Below are 16207 nucleotides of genomic sequence, written 5' to 3'. Positions count from 1 at the left end.
AACGTTTAATTTTTGAAGTTTATTCGAAATTAAATTTTTCAAAGGCATATATCTCACGATCTGTAGAAATCTGAGAGAAACAACTCATGTCAGATTGAGGTAACGTATATATCATCGTCATGTCAAAGTCACGTCAATGTAAGTCAAAGGGTTTGCAGGATAGAGAACTTTTAATTTTTGAAGGTTATTCGAAATTCAATTATTCAAAGGCATATATCTCCCGATCTGTAGGAATCTGAGAGACAAAACTCATGTCACTTTGAGGGAACGTATATGTAAACTTCCTGTCAGAGTCACGTCAATGTATGTCCAAGGGTTTGAAGGATAGAGACATTTTAATTTTTCACAGTTATTCGAAAGTCAATTTTTCGAAGGCATTTATCTCGCGATGTGTAGGAAACTGAGAGACAAAACTCCTGCCGTGTCTTCAAACTGTTGGTAACGTATCTGAAACACGCGTGTCATTGCTTAATGTACCTCTGACTTGTCTTCACGGTGGTACTGTCTTGTCTCAATCTCGTACGTCATAGGTAAATGTACTCTTGTCGTGTCTTATGGAATTCATCGGAACAAAGTATAAATATCACAAAACAACGCACTTGCATACAGCACACCAGCTCAAGGAACACAATACATCATCATACAGTAGCGTATGACACAATAAGTTGCCATTTGAAATATTATAAATTCTGTGTGTCATGTGACTAATTTTTGTCTTAACAAACAAAATACGAGCTACAAAACATGCATGATGTGGGTGGGTGCGTGTTTGGGTTAATCTTCGTATGTATACATAGATTGGTAAATACATGAAGGGATGGATAGATATGTAGATGGGTAAATATATAAATAGGCAGACACATAGACAGGAGACAGAGAAACAGATACAGAGAGAGAGAGAGAGAGAGAGATATTCAGATAGATAGATAGAATAGATAGATTATATAGGTAGAGAAACCGAGATATCTAAAGCCGGCCTGATAATCTTTTATACTCGTACTATTCTGTGGCCTGAGTGAACAACCGTCTGTCATCAAATGTTATATGAGTAAGGATCGCTTTTCACTACATCCTCGGAGCTAATTCTGAAAATACCTAAACCTCATCTCTAATGAGTATTTGTATTCATAACATATTAATAATATAATTGGCTTCTTTCTCTAACTAACGAAACTAAAATATTTAATCCAAGAATGTATTCCACACATACTCAAGTGTATCCACTCATGTAGCCAAAAATCTATTATGTCATATGAAAAAAGTAACGCAGTCCTAATACACGCCATGTGGGACGCTTGGCTGGAGAGGCAGTACAGTGTATACACAAAAGAATGGTGCGGTTTGAAACGTTAATAAAAAATTTATTTACCAACTTACATGTGCACAACATACACCGTCAGCGGCGGCAACTCTCAAAGTTTCTCATGCGTTCATTACAATCCTTCAATGTGTGCATCCTGGATCACACGACACACATCCACACGGTAATCAAACTCATCCCAGACCAGCGCTGTGGAAAGACACGGTTGAGAAGCACTCGTACATTCCTGTGAAAATGTCCAGTTGTAGAATGTAATCGTCATAATTGGTATTCAGTTGGAGTAACAACCAGCTTTCCAACATGTCCAGAAATGAGTCGCTGTCTAAGTTGCTTCAGCGAAGAAAGATGGGCCGTGCACTTTTTTGCTGGACACCGCACAGAAAACGTTGACTTTTGGAGAGTCACGCTGGTGCTCGGTTCCCCAGATACGGACATCGTGTATGTTCAGCTTGCCACTGATGTGGAATGTGGCTTCATCGGAGAAGATCAGTCTTTCGACAAACCGCATCTCCTCGCAAAAGCGTCGCCTTTTCACTTTGTCTGATGGTTTAAGGGCCTGCACCAATCGCAATCTTGTACGGTTTGGCATTTCCAATTCCCTGCTTCCTCTGGCCACTGACTTGCGGGGACTTCGCTGAAACGCCTCACGAACTCTTTCAATGTTGTCATCAGTCATACGAGGTCGACCAGGACTCTTGCCTTTACAGCATCCAGTTTCTACAAACTGCTTATGTTATTCTTGTGTGGTGCGTCTTTTTGAAACCGTGCACGAAACTCACGCTCTGGACACCTCAAAACGGAGCACACAGAAAGCCTTCTCCTGCTGCAACGCCATCTTTGAAACTGGCCCCGCGGCCACGCAGTAAGCATGAGAAACTTGGACAGTTGCCGCCGCTGACGGTGTGTATGTTGTGCCCGTGTAAGGTTAGAAATAATTTTGTTATTAACTTTTGAAACCGCACCGTTCTTTCTTGTATACCCTGTAATTGTCCTCCTTCACTTCATACATGTCAAAAATTTAAAATTAAACTATATTAAGTACACATTTATTTCTGCAGTAATTTTTAACTAAATTATGATATCAATCTTATACCGCATTGAATCAAAGAAGCTACTCAGGCACCTAGTCTACAAATTATGTCTACCGATGTTCATTCCCATGTTCACAGCAGCTGTTACTAGACACTCTATTATCTTCACATCAAATTTTATGTCTTCCCTTCGGGGTTTTTTTTTCAGACCCAAAATCCGTATTCACTTGTAATTTCTAAGTCATCTCCGATTTTTACCACGATTAATACTTTATTTCTGGATCCTCTGCAAGTCCGCGGTTCAACTACCGACAGCGACACAATCAAGTTCGGTCCAATTCAATAATATACACAGAAGATACCGTGAATTTTTCCTTCGGGTAAAACCGGCTGGAACGTGATGCTGTCCACGTATCTCCATCTAGCTAGCTGTTAAAGATGCACGTAACTAAACCTTCAATAACCCACACGCCTTCATGCCGTAGTGCGTAATTAAACACGGACGCAACTTATCTTTAAAAAGAAATTAGTCTATCCCGTGTAAGTAATAAGATGATGAGAAAGAACGAGATGATGAAGATTTGCAATTCGTTTTCCTTCAAGGATGGAAATAAGGAATTCATTAGATAAAACCTCTCAACTACGGGATACTGGCAAAAACTAAGCTACAAACTACTACGACTACTGCAACATTGAAGAGATAAATTTCACCCACCAGCGATGAACTGGAGACTTCTTAGATGACGTCGTCGCTGGACATGGCAATCGTCCATTGTTTCTCGTGTCGTCTGCTACAAGTTCACTCACGTTTCAGAGCTACGCGCTACCTCCATTCACAAAGCAATGAGCAATTTGAGTTGACTTCTATTTTTTTTTTGGGGGGGGGGGACGCTCTCTATGACTTCTGTATTATTTGATTTATATATAATATGAGCGACGTTCTTTGCAAATGACTTGACAATGCGAGCTTTCATAACTCTGAAAGAACAAGGGAATTAATAGAAAGTGTCGGATGCAAAGTTGAATTTTTGCCGCCAAACTCGCTAGATTTAAATCCAATTGAGAACTTTTGGTTTGCCATCAATGCACACTTTAATTTGCTAGTACGCTAATATATAATTAATAATTATAATGTAACAAGTCATGGAAATTTTAGCTGCTGTTAAAATCAGATCTCATTGAAAGTCAACTCATATGCGAAAATTTAAAGACGAAATAGTGACATATGTCGTTCTTCTACCTGTTATAAAGGGTGATGGAAACAAAGGTATACAAGCAAGTGTTACAGTTTTCGTTGTTTCTACAATTGGAAAAAATAAAAGTAAAAGTTATTTATTTATTTATTTATTAAATAACATCTTGAACATATAACAATCTGAAAACTTCATTTAAAATCTCAGCGTCTGGCGTTTCACTTATTTCGCCTTCAAAAAGCCTGTATTATTTTATTCACACTTAATTTGCATGTGATTTCGTTGTCCACTACGTCTCGTCCCTAATTTCAGTGTGAATCTCCCATCAATCCACACTTTAATGTCCTAGTACCGATGCCTACGATACTATAAAATTTCAATCATTTCTCAATTACTTTCACTGAATGAACTTTGTCTACGTCAGAGGTGGTCAAATTTGGACTGTACGTCTGTCCTGCAATATGATTGTAATCTAAGGGCAAAGCTATGTAAATAAATAAAGATAATGTAGTTTTCAGCCCCATGAAATTTTCCAAATTTAAAATCTTCCCCGCTTTATAGTTTGTGTTAGCAGACGCTTAAGTCACCTCAAAATTACTTAACTTGAAAAGCTAGCCGTTACTCAGATCATCAAAACAGAAAATCCCCACTTTTTAAAATCCTCAATGTCTTCTATATATGCTTTACCGAAGCCCACCACTGCAACTTAACGCATGGTCTGTGACCTCACACCCTCAACATTTCTAATATTGTGGGCAAACTAACTGCGTCTTTGCTGGATTCCGCTGATATTCCGTTGCAGCGCAGCGGCTGGACTGCAGGGTCGATGATGTTAGTGGTTAAGAATGCATGCAGCTACAACTCTACTCTAACCCGTCCATCCTCTGAGGGTAGGAAGAAGGCGAAAAAGAAGAAAAGAAAGAAGAAAAAGAGTAAATAGAAAGAATCTGGATTCATTTTGCTCAAGGGATGGAAACAAGCAAAACATTAATTGGAGACTCACAATTAAGGAACATTGGAAGGAGTTTAACCCCTGCACCCCAGGCGTTAGTCGTGTGTTAATTTAAAATTAAAGTAATTCGTTTCACTCGCCAGCAAAGATGGTAGAAACGAAATATGCCGGAGAGATGACCGCCGACACTGGAAACACGACAAGAGTGCAGCGTCCGGGTGGAAGCGGCTGCGTGTAGACGCAACCGCACGGGTGAAAATGCCATGAAGATCCTCCTCTGAGTTTCGGAACCACGAAGATTCACTTGCCTTTCCCCTGAAAGCAGACAGAATGTCCCATATAATGACAAGAATTTATATGTAGGGTCTGAAGCTCCATATTATTTAACAGTTTATTAACATTAATTACGATGATAGCAAACCAAATTTAAACGTAACAGTGTGTTGTTCATTAATATTTACAACTTTTATTTATCAGACTAGAAGACAAAAGATTCTAAATTCATGGTCAACGTTATTTTGATTAGAACATACAAACAGCTTGGTTGAAAGTTATCTCCTAAACACAACACACTCTTTTCTGAAATGCTAGACTAATTATAGAAAAAGCACTCATTAAAAGCAGCTTGGGGGGGCGGGGGGATGCGGTATTATCTGTCCCGACACTACGCCTCGGCCTCGCAAGATAGAAATTTATGCCTTACATCTTCAATCTGCGCGTAAATTTTTATCTCCTGTTCTCACTGTGGTGATTGTGATGATTAAGTTTACCGACGTTTAGGAAGTGATATTGCTACCTCCATCATAACAGCGATGATGGTGGGCCCTTGTGATGACGCAACATCACAAAAGACATTCATAAAACATTCTTCGGTTATGATTATTTGCTCCCAAGTGATTTTGGACCTTACGGGATAACATTTATAAATAACCGTTGCCATGGTAACGCTGCTAAGAGAAGTTGGATCTAATCGGATAATTCTTATGATTATTATTGTTTACTACTTTACATTTTTGCCGTCATTCTTAGCGGGCAATTTATTAGTCTTAAAATTTTGTCTGTTATACCCCATAAAATGGCAGGATTCTTCTAAAATATGAACTTGAAATTACATTGAATAAAGCGATAGCTGTCTACATTTAATGTGTCTTAAAATATGCTTCAGAATACTAAAAAGCACGAGAAAGATCTCTAACGATAGTCTGTCGACGGGGAGAGATTCGAACCCGAAACCTATCGAGTAGGACAACTCAATATTTATTTCTTGTATGTTTACTTACCCAACACTCCTGATCTGTGGAACTAACCCTGACCGATCATTAAACAGACTACGTGCATGATGAGGGACCATTACATCAAAGGAAGACAGTGATTTCTATCTACACCAAGACATTCCAACAGCACCAGGTTCTAGCCAGTGTGCTCAACGGTTAAACGGGTACGGGGTTACTACGACCTGCGGTAAACATCTGACCAGTAACGAAGTATTACGGAACAGAGAATGACGTCCACACGTTCATAATCCCATGCTCTGGCAAAACAGATACGGGTGTAATTTTTCAATATTCGATTTAAAAGAAATTGGACAATGATCATTTTATGCGGAAAAGTTTACAAAGATATGAGAGACTCAAACAAGGAACAGAAATGTGATTAGTCCGTGAAACATTAAACAAGAATAATCTCTTTTAAAATTGACATATTGCAGAGGATATACAGTCTGGATGTAATGACTCATACGACCCGGATTTAAAGAAATCAGATATTATTCGTTCAAGTATCATGTCGAGTAACAAATATTTCATAGGAACATATTTCTTCCATCCTCAGGGCTAAAGATTGGTGAGCATTAATGTTACATTCTACAACTGGGAGGATAATATTAAAATTGTTCTTACGGAAATACTTTTCAAGGTTATGAAATGGATTAATATGGCTCAGGAAAGACACCAGTGACGGGATTTTGTGAACACTACGCTGAACTTTCCATTCAAGGCGGATAATTTGACTGGCTGAGCCTATTGTTAGCTTTTAACTCCCACCTCAGAAATTCGCAAGACTACCTTTGATGGTCATATCGATGGCAAAGCATGTAAAATTTTAAAAAAAAGTTGTACGGCATCTGGTGTCATTTCAATAAAATAAATTCTTTCTAAAATAATTAATAATGCCATACACGCATACGATAAAAATAGAAATTAAAGTCTCACTGATTATTACAGAAATTTGGACATATAATAATAATAATATTTGCTTTAAAGGGTTATTTTGATCTGGGACCATGCACAGCTACTGTATAACTCACAGTCGAACGCACGTATATGTACGATGGTGTCCGACGCTACCAGAAGCTTGCTGGAATATCGGATGGATACCGGCCTTGCGATACGACCTTAAGGTCAAAACGTGCCCCCCATTTCCAAACAACCATTCGCAGTCAATACTCTTCGTTTCGAACACGTACTACTAACATTACACAGACCGATTTTCGTCAAATTCGATATTAACTGTATGTCACTATCTGTTACCATCCATTGGTACTATCAGCCATGACCCTCGTTATTAATTTATGTATTAAAAGTACAAATCCACGATTAAGAATATCCATAAATTTAAATTTGCATGCATCTAGGACAAAAAATTTCTGAATGGATTAGGCATTGGACAAGGCAGGTAGCTCCAAAATTGACTTTCGATATTACGCCCGTGCGCACAGACATGTTTAATTTGTTACCATGCACTTGGGCAAACATTACACGGATCCCTAGGGTCAAATCAACAGGTCACGCCGCCATTGTGCCAATTCTTTCAAGTACTGCATAATTTTTTGAAAGCGTCTCCACGAACAGCGGAGAATTTTATGGAAGTGCATTAAGACGCACTCTTTCAACCAAGGTCAACAGTTCATGACACGAAATAACAGGAAAAGATAATTATTTGTCTGAATTCGATTCTACAAGGAATTTAATCCATGGTTACACGTGATATGAGCAATGCGACAAAGTTGGAGAATGTGTAATATTCCTAAGAATTCCATTCACGCAGTGCATTTATTGAGACTATCTGCTGGTTTCTTCCAGCTTAAAACATGTTTTCAAACACGGCAGCAATTTCTTTCTCGTACTGAACACGTACACGTGTTCAACTTATCAAATGGGACACGAAGTAAGTGCTGGAAACAGCGACTTCTTCAAGTTTTGCTATTATTCTCGAGACAGTATTCAATGGCGCAACAAATATTCGAGCTGAGGAACGGCTGGATTTTAGAGCAACCCACACCTGAACGCGGTCCTAAATTCGTCAGAATCTGTCGAGAATCGATGAACCAATTTACTGTAACCTGAGTGTCAACCCATCCTAATCTTCGGAACTTATTAAAAACACAGACAGAGAGAGAGAGAGAGATGCTTCAACTGAGTTAACAGTCCTATAATATTTCTTGATGATTTAGACAGGCGTAATACTTCGTTTCTCACTCTGTAAGACAATCCGAACTTGAAAACACTTAGGGAAAGAGATTCAAGAAGATTATTTACAAGCGAGTGGGGCGAACAAATACTGATAAAGAAAAAGGCATGTAAACGGTACATTAAGCCTTCAACAGAGAATGCTAAATACCAATTAGTTCAATTCTGAAAGTTTACTTCAACGTATGTACCAAGTGCTTTAATTATGATGCCTTTTATATTTATGGATTTTATATGATTCTTACTATAAACAACGATCATTTCCTTAAACAGCGTTAACCAGTTGATCTTCGTAATGGTGAAGAGTTGTGTTTTCTTCGCGGTACGGACTGGATTCTTAAATATTATTCAGACGAACTACAGCTTCATGGGGTTAATGATGCTTATTTTTTCATTTCAAAGAGCACACAAAATGTTAAGTTATGAACCCTCTTAGGAAGGGAATGAATTATTTCGGAAGATTTAGTAGCGGTGAGACTTAATATTAAACTGTGTTTTTTTATAAAGAGTATCTGGAGATGTGAATCAGACTGCAGTGACTCACGATAGACTCAAATTTCGGTTTCCTTGCACTTGTAAAGCTTCAGTTTCATTGATTAGGAAAATAGATCAGGTACTCAATTTGACGATATTTTATATTACTATACACAGAATAAACTGAAAGTCCACAAAACTGCAATTTGTATTAGCGAAGAGTAATTATAACTGTTATAAATTACGCCTTCATAATTTTCTGACTCGAGATACTGTAAACTGGTGTAGCTTTAATTCAATACATATCTCTACTGTGTTGCTACAAGTGGACTTGAATATCAACGCACTTCCTCTTGGTCTACGCTCCTGTATCCCATCACCATCCTTCGGGATACAACGCAGAACGATACTTCGTTCTGATGACTGCCTCAATCAAGCAAAGGATGTTGAAAATGTTTCTCCATATTTTGGGAACCTCTGCTCTATACAGCACTACATTCTAGCAGCTCTGTCTAATTCCATCACCGCGTAAAGAACGCCTACTCAGTCGCGTCCCTGGCAGACGGCTAATCCAAATCAATACAGACTCCGTACGCAATACTCGGTCCACCTAACACCAACAGCATTTCCTTACGAAATTTATCCAACAGAAATGAAGTAAGGACGACCAGTCAGTTTTTAAAATTTCTGTGTCTATACACGAAGAGAAAGGCTTTGACCAGTTAAACGACTGTCAGCTACACGATGACTGCCGTACATGTTTACATCAAGAGAGACGAAGAAACTGGTCTCATACCGCAAGTGTGCGTGTCTATCACCGGACACGCAACGTCTCTGTGATTGTCTGCATTTTCTCCTTTTCCAATCTTTCCCATCAACAATTCTCAAATGATCTGTAACGTTTCCTTTCTGTTTCCAACTCATAAAAGAACTCGATTCCTTACCGTACGTAGGGATTTCAAACATTCTTTGATTTTGGCGATATCGGTACCTTCGCGAAATCCCATCCATGCACACCAGGCTGTACTCAGACACTACATTACCGTCGAGACATACTAATTTCTAATTTCCCACAAAACACTATCTACGAAAGTCATTATAATTTTTAATCAACCTCGAAATAATACATCACCGTACTCACCCGAGTCCATCGCTCGCTGGTGCCTCATCGTTTGAGACGTATCGAGCCAGACGACGTCACAGAGCAGCGTCCAGGAGGGAGACGTGGAAAAATCTTCTGGTTCAGAGGTTCTCGACGGCGATGAAGAATGATGATATCATAATCACCGTGAATGTGAAGAGGGCTCCGCCAATCACCTCAAAGCAGACATAATGACAAGAATTTATAATTACGTCGCTTCTGTACGTACGCTCTGAAACTCGATCAGTGGGCATTATCTGACAATTTCTCATTGTACTCACCGGAGTCCTTAGTTCGCTGCTGCTGTAATATAATTTTCGGGTTGTCGTGTTAGCGACCTCACGATGTAAGCGGCCGTCATCCTCACCGCTCCGTAAACCTCAAGTCTTGAACGAGTGTCACGTGGTTGTTACCACTGACCTAGAAGGAGACGGAATGCGTGGGCAGAATCACAGAACAATCAAAACGTAAAATAGAATAATATCTCAGAATACTTAGTTCAGTATTGCAACGTCATTTCGGCCATCTTGTCTTGTGTAACGTAGGCCAAGTCACGTTGTATCGGGAACAGCACGCAATATAAGTTTTTCTCTCAACGTACTTTCAAAACTCTCTACTTCAGAGGACGGAATATTTCATGCAACTCACCTTGAATGACTTAAGCGGGTTCGCGTTGTACAAGACGTAGCACCCGGGGACACACAACAGGACACATGTACTCTCGCATGTGCGTGTCACAGTCCTAGAGAAAAATATATAGACGATCTTATATCACTCCACTTTCTCCATGGAAAAGCGACGTAATTCACCTGTAAAGCCGCCAGACAGAAATGCCGATAAGTCAGGGTCGTTATCTATCCGACCAGGTTAAATCTGTATTCATTATGATAAGGTCAAATCCAGGAGTCAATTATAATCAATATTACAATTTTCATCGATTTGTGCTTACATTACACGTTCATTGAATGGCAAAAGAGGTGGAAATCCACACAATAAGAATTTATTATTATTTTCGCTTCAGATTCCAGGATTACATTTTCAATGGTGCAAGGGTTAATAAAATCTAACTCAAAGACGTTTGTAATTTCTAGAGAAAATCGGTTAGTATTTTCACTATCACGAAATCGCCTGCATTCTTTAGAGCCTCGTAATACCACCACGAAAGCTTCAACAACTCTTTGGCTGTCGAATAAATCGAGAATTAAACCAAACACAAGCTGAGACGTAATATCAAAATGGCCGGCTGAAGCCCCAACTTACGTAAAGACTGCGTACATCCGCGCTGTACCGAAGCAGGAGACAGACAACCGGGAAAAACTCAACTTGTTCGGAGAAAACAAGTTTCGCGGAGCATGCTGGGAAAGGCAAAGATGAAAACCTCATCCAACGCGTGTCGGCAGAGATGACTAAGGGGCAGATAAAATTATACGTCCAGTAATAAAACACTAAAAGCGAAAACTCAATGATTTAATCGAATGAAACCAAATCGCGGGACGGAGGGTCAGTCTCAGACCGTAAATGGTCGTAGAGAATAAAACAAGGATCGAAAAACATAAAATAAACGGCAGCGTCCTCTGTGCGGGAACATCGGGACCCACCAAAAGCGCCGTCCCGCACAGAGGGCGCAAGAGGTTATTTTGCTTTAAGAGGTTTGTTTTAAGTTCCTATGACCACTTAGCGGCTGGGGTTGAGCCCCCCTGTCGGTATTATTCCATGTCAATTACTGCTCTTTCGCTGCTGGTAGAATTTTCGAATTTTGAGTGGTCCTCTTATTATACCTAATCTTACTATGCTCTTGCTATATCCCCTAGACAAGATCTGTTGCCAGGTGGGTTAGTCGAAAGAGTTGAACGACTCGCCTCACCCAAAAGGTCCTGTTTTTCGTAGCGTGCGAGCGCAAAGCCAACGAGTTGGACTCGTCCGACCCGGACGGTTCTTTGGAACCCGGCGCCCGGGCCATTGACCGGAGCCGGGTCCGCTCCTCTGCTCGCTCAAGAAACGGCCTGGGCCTCCACCTCCCTTCGGGGGGCGCGGGGGTTAGGGCGCGGGGGTTAGGGCGCGCGTTTTGAATTCTGGTTGTGGATCCTATGTGGGATAATATGGGGATTTTTGGTGGGGAATCCTGCAGGATCGTGGGTAATATTATGTGGTGAATCCAGGGGAATATCCTGGGAATCATGGGTTGCGATCGTGGGAAATTCTGTTGGAAATGTTTGGTGGCAGATTCTGCTAGATCTGGGTAGGGAATCCTTGGTGGGGATCCTAGGAAATCTGTGGGGAATACTAGGATGGTCATGGGGAGTCCTGGTAAATCCGAGGAATCCTGGAGGGGGTTATAGGGGATCCTAGAGGTGATTGTCTTCGGGGATCCTGCCGTGGTCCTAGAGGGCAGTGTCCAGGGAATCCTGGGGTCCTAGGGGATGCTGTGGTTCCTGGGATATGGTGATGCTGCAGGGATCCTGAGGGGATGGTCCCGGGGGGGGGGATCCTGGGTAGGTGTGATCATGAGGGTTGGCCCAAAGAAGGGAATAGCCCTGGGAAGGGGTGCGACTGGGGTAGTGGCCCTGGGGTAAAGGGTGTGGCCCTAGGGTGGCTGGCTAGCAGAAATATTGGTGAGAAGGTATAACCTTGAGATTTTTTAAGACCAGTATCCTTGACCTATACGTGACCTCATTTTGACATGAGTATGGTCAATCAGGTATTTACCGTTTGGCATAAATACGTATGACCTTGAGAATTTTAAAGACCTCTATCTGGCAAACTATTGGGGCGATCTTGTCTTGACTTTGTCATGACCTTGACCTAACAGTGACATCAATGTTACAAGAGAATAATCACTCTGATAACTGATGAAGATGTGAGGGCGAAATAATGTACATCAGTGGTCCCCAACGCGGTGCCCGCGTTGATACGGAAAGAGGTTATACTGAATAATAAAGGCCGTTCAACCATGAACATTATAAAATCAAAGCACAGTTCTCTACGTACTAATGCCCATCTTGACGATTGCGAGCAGCAACATCATCCTACTCTCCCAAATTTGTAAAACTGGCCGCTGAAATGCAGTGCCAAACATCACACTGACTTCCCACTTGGGTAATAATAATTGTACTTATAAAAGTACGTATTTTTGATTGCGTGGTTTCTTGTATCAATAAACGTTGTTTTGTGTATTATTTGGTGTCCATATCTTATTTGTCCAGAGAAAAGAAAATTTGGCTTTGTTAATTGGTTGGTGCCCGCCACGATCTCATAAACTCTCAAATGCGCCCTTGGGCAAAAAAAGGTTGGGGACCACTGACGTGTCTGTGGGTCATCCCAACCGCATCGCCTGATGAATTGTGTCCATCATGCACAATGGTCATGCCAGCTACCGGAGCAAAGTCTTGCTACCTCCGTAGTAATGATGGACTCGAAACTGCATAACGGCTGAAGTATCCCATATGCTTGCATTCACGCGTACCTGAAACAAAACCATGTACAGAAATAAACATCCGCATTGAGAGACCAGTATTAATTTTTACTACGAAGGCACTCTACACCACATTAATAACCTACTGGCAACTAATCCGGCCTTTCGTGCAACCAAAATATTTCCCACTTTACGTACTTCACACACGAGAAAGATGACAAACATCAGTTCAAATAAACTTGCAAGCCCTGGCAATATATCAGAGTAAAGCTGCACTCGACTGGGCATGCATCCTACCATCACGCCGTCCGAAGTAAACAATACCAGCAGAGGAGCTGCGCCATTTTCTCGCACGCAGGGACGGCAACGTCTGAAAAACAGCGAACACATCCCGCAACCGGCGGAGCACGAGGGATATTCAATGATCAATATGTGCGCACCCTGACGAACTCTTCTGTCATCTACCGACAATACCCCTGAGGTACATGCCCATCCGCGAACACTACACGGCACTGCCGAACCAAATGCTGCCTGAAATACCACTCCACAGTTTGTAAACTTATAAGCACCTGAAACGTAATTAAAGCCCTTCTTCCTTCTTGTCCACATGCAGTATTGTGGTTGTTATCAGAAATACAAAATATATTTGTGATTACATAAACTTTACATCAGGTACCCATCATATATGAGTTTGTTGTAAATGTAAACTGTGCTGTAGTTCACTGAAACATAATATAAAATATTCTCTTTAGCACCACTTTAAAGAAACAATATTATGCCTCCTTTTTTTGGGAACCAGGAATCTGACCATCTCCTCACTGCGGTAAATTTTGCCTGACTGTTCCTCCCTCCATGCAGCTGAGTAACCACGATCCTAACTTTGTGGTCTTATCGCGTTCCCTCAGTACTAATCTACACTTACCCACATGCTCCTGCCATCCTAAAGTGAACTGCGTTAATTTGTATTTTGGCTGCAATGTACCAGAGTAATAAGCATTTGTATAATCCATTTTCATCAAAATATTCTTTGCGTTACGGCAAACCTGACACTATTTTAAATGAAGTTATTTTAGAATCCCTTGACATTTTAGATTTCTTTATAGACAGTTACAGTGGTTATATGTGATTCCTCACGTAGCAAACGGAAAACGATTCACCACTGGGGGAGCCATCACACTTCTTACTAAGAATATATGGACATTATGCAGAGAGCTTATAACATTTCAATCTCTATCCCTCTCCTACCCTTATTCAAAAGACTGAAACCTCCATCATTTCACACACACGAAAGTTTAACGTTACGTTAGAACAGTGTGGGAACTGAAACCGATAAGTGAAGAGAACGCTGTGGCAACGCAAAGACAGTCAACATTACAACATATTTCACTAGGAGACAGGAACAAAATTCGAATGTCTAAGATACCAAAGACCACGAACAAAAGTGCTTTCAAGTATTTAGGCTGGAAGAGGGTTAAGAATTTTGATTAAATTTTATTTATTAATTTGTGGTTTATATAAACACACTGTCAGAAGCTCTTACATTGTAGCATAGATGACAATATTTACATTCCTGCTTTTAGGTTCATGAACATGCTCTTTCTTGCATGGAAATTTTAGAATGCCGTCTTCTGACAAATTATCAACAAACTGTGAAAGTGTGGAAGAATGGAGTCATGTTTTCATATTTGTTATCTGTAATTTCCAATGCATTAATCTGTTACCAGAATAATGGTTAACTGCAACTGTTGGTAAACAAACTGCTAAGGAAAATATTGTTGAATGAAGATTTCAGTTTACAATTATTACACGTATAGCACCAAATTTCTCAGGTTATGTGCATCTCATGTTACTTGTAGGATAATAAAAGGAAGGAAGGTGGCATTTCAATAATATTGATGCACAAGGCATGCATGTACTGTGTTTGAAAGAATATTTATTGTAATTGGCCACTTCAGTGGCATGGAAACATTACGATGGATTTTAGGGAAATATGTTTTGAACCTCTGAGATGATTGGAAATGGCTGACCACGGATTCCCATGTGCAGGTGTTGTTATTACTCTTGATTAATCTTCCAACTGTAGGCTGCTACTTATAGTGGCAACGATATCAAATATTTTCCAAGTGGGCACAATGTATATTTTGTACTCCTTGGCCTTTGATTTAAGAATGATCACAATTTCCTGCATTGGAGAACATGACCACATTATGCTACTGAAAATTTTATCAATGGATAGTACCACACCAATGACCATGAAGTTGTAAACCCAACATCCCCGAATTAGAAAATGAACAAACACAGTAAATATTATTGAAGAGACAGCACTACATACATAGGAAGATAATATTAAAATCGTCTTCTAACTAGTTCGAACTCAGCAAGTACATGAATTATTGCTCCTGTCAGTATGAGATCTGAGTTCTGAAAAATTACCTCACAATTACACTTCACATTCTGACAGGAGACTCTACACAAAGAGGCGAAATAACACGTGACGTTTACAGAAATTTGTTAAAAAGAGTTACAAAAGACAGGATACTACTCTACCTGTACAAAGGAAAGCACATCACAGAAAGGCGTGGGATACGAACCCACGGTCCCTGCGACCAAGAGGCTACAAGGACCGCGCGGCCACTTTGACGCAAAGTACGATGTGACATTTCAGGTACTAAGGTTTTTTTCGTAATTTTGGTGGCATTTTTCCTCTGGACACGGCGATATTTTGCGAATGATTTATGTACTTTTCACAAAATACACACCGCAATGTAGAACTTACGTTGCCACTTATCAACTTCTCGTTACCTTGAACTTGAGGTCGCCGACAGGAAGTTTGGCGTACGGAATTCCAAAGAAACGCCACTTACAATTTCTTGTTTCGGATAGATGCTAAAACATTTCCCTTCAGCAAACCTTGTTGCACTCTGACCATTGGTTTTCTTGAGGTCTCCCATCTTCAGAGGCGAGGCTGCCAAAGCGCAGAACCGACGGCCCACCATGTCTCCACGTCTGTGCGCTGGACTCCAGAGATCCAGATCCATTTTAAGTTACTGCATTATTTATTAGTACCATAAATGGAAAGAAATCAATACTTTCGAATGGCATCGAGGACTAATCCAAAGTCAGCCAGTACTGATTCTGTCTTGGAACAGTCGGCTGGTCCCATTTGAATAGTCGCCATTAAACTACGCTTGGAATTATTTGATTTCAGTCGGTCAG

General features: G+C 40.5%; 1 long non-coding RNA gene across 2 annotated transcripts; it reads right to left on the bottom strand.

The window, feature by feature from the left end:
- Nucleotides 1–3677: 3677 nt before the first annotated feature.
- LOC147871307 (uncharacterized) lies at nucleotides 3678–14162 on the bottom strand. 2 transcript variants are annotated; one of them, XR_015532469.1, is made up of 5 exons: nucleotides 13190–13411; nucleotides 10840–13042; nucleotides 9861–10388; nucleotides 9580–9755; nucleotides 3678–4812 (listed from the first exon to the last, which is right to left on the bottom strand). It is a non-coding gene; the product is annotated as an uncharacterized LOC147871307 (long non-coding RNA). The 2 variants fall into 2 exon arrangements; XR_015532468.1 differs by having other exon boundaries at nucleotides 9861–13042; nucleotides 13190–14162.
- Nucleotides 14163–16207: the final 2045 nt, after the last annotated feature.

This window comes from Zootermopsis nevadensis, unplaced genomic scaffold (assembly GCF_977971745.1).
Source record: "Zootermopsis nevadensis isolate Lab colony 2312 unplaced genomic scaffold, Znev_1.0 Znev_ptg000059l, whole genome shotgun sequence".
Classification (NCBI taxonomy): domain Eukaryota; kingdom Metazoa; phylum Arthropoda; class Insecta; order Blattodea; family Termopsidae; genus Zootermopsis; species Zootermopsis nevadensis.
Note: the sequence above shows the minus strand (reverse complement) of the source record. Positions and strands in the feature narration are given on the sequence as shown.